We start from the raw sequence: 1,651 nt of genomic DNA on the forward strand, positions 1-1,651 counted from the left end.
AGCATTAAACATTGTATTAGGTATTATAAGTAATCTAGAAATAATTTAAATTATATGGGAGGACATGTGTAGGTCATATGCAAATACTACACCATTTCACATAAGGGACTTGGGCATTCACAGGTTTTGGTGGGGAGCAGGTATCCCACGGATACCGAGGGATGAACGTACACTTTAGCAAAGTATACTTGAACAATAGGTTTATACCCTTTCCCTTCCACACCCCAAGTCTGGATCATGCACTTCTGAAACTGCAAGAAGATACAATGCTCTTTAATGTATTGATATCATCTACAGTTCTGTGTAGCTGCAGTGAGTAGGTATGAGTTCTTCATCTCTGCACCTCCAGTGCCTGGCAGTGTGCATCTCATAGGTTGAACATTCAATAAAGAATTACCAAAGTCCCCTAAACAGCCTAGAGAGAGGTTAGAGTGGGCTTCAAAAAGGTGGCAGCAGCTTTTTTTTTTTTTTGGCCGAGCCATGTGGCTTGTGGGATCTTAGTTCCCCAACCAGGGATCCAACCCATGCCCCCTGCAGTGGAAGCACAGAGTCCTAACCACTGGACCGCCAGGGAATTCCCAGGTGGCAGCAGCTTATACAGAGAGGCCCTAAAATAGAACTTGGCAGGGGACATTTAGGGGGCAGAAGAAGAGTAATCAGAGGAGATGAGGAGGAGTTTGCCTTAGCAAGGAGTGACACCTCCTCCTGAGACAGAGGGGAAGAGCATTGAGGGGGCCCTTGCTACGCAGCCTGTGTCATCTCAGTAAATTAAGAATTAAAGTAGTCTTCTGAGTATAAGACAGATCCTATAAAGGAGAGAATGGAATGAAATTTGGAATAGCTACTGCAGGGAATTTGACAGGATGTCGAGGTAAAAGAATTAGAGAGGTGCAGAAAGGGCCCAGAGGAAGGAACACAAGAAGAGACTGGAAATTCCTACTAGCTTGTTACTCCCCCCATCATTCAGTCTACTTGGGTAGGAGACAGCAAAGCAGAAGACAGATGCTGTGCGATGCTGTATGTACCAAAATGTTGAAGCTCTAACCCCTAAGGTGAGGATGTTTGGAAGTGGGGCTCTTTGTGAGGTCATGAGGGTAGGACTCTCATGATGAGATTAGTGCCCTTATAAGAACAGGGAGAGACATCAGAGCTTGTTCTCTCTCTGTCATGTGAGAATACAGGGAGAAGGCGGTCGTCTGCAAGTCAGGAAGAAAGTTCTAAGAACCAAGTTGGCTGGCACCTTGATCTTGGGCTTCCAGCTTCTAGAACTGTGCCATATTTCATCACAGCAGCCTGGGAAGACTAATGAAACAGAGTTAACCAGACTGAAAAAGGAAGCCCAGACAGTGTAGAGGCTGAGAGAACTAGTAAAGCTAAAGACTGTGTCACTGAAATAGTTAGTGACAGACAGGAGTCAAAGGAGCTAATGGTGAGGGGGAAAAGGCCGCTGCCATCCACATTTTACTGATGGGAAGCCTGGGCCCACAGATGCAGAGCTGTCCTAACTGCTCAGTAGTATTAGGCAGCACCAGGACCAGAACTCAGGTCTCCTGGCTGCTAGCTTCAAGCCTTTTCCACAACACTGTTGTCTCACTCTGGCATCTTGGATACCTGCCATGGTCTATATGGAAACTACCTACACAACAGGAAA

The sequence above is a fragment of the Tursiops truncatus genome, chromosome 19 (assembly GCF_011762595.2).
Source record: "Tursiops truncatus isolate mTurTru1 chromosome 19, mTurTru1.mat.Y, whole genome shotgun sequence".
NCBI classification, from domain to species: domain Eukaryota; kingdom Metazoa; phylum Chordata; class Mammalia; order Artiodactyla; family Delphinidae; genus Tursiops; species Tursiops truncatus.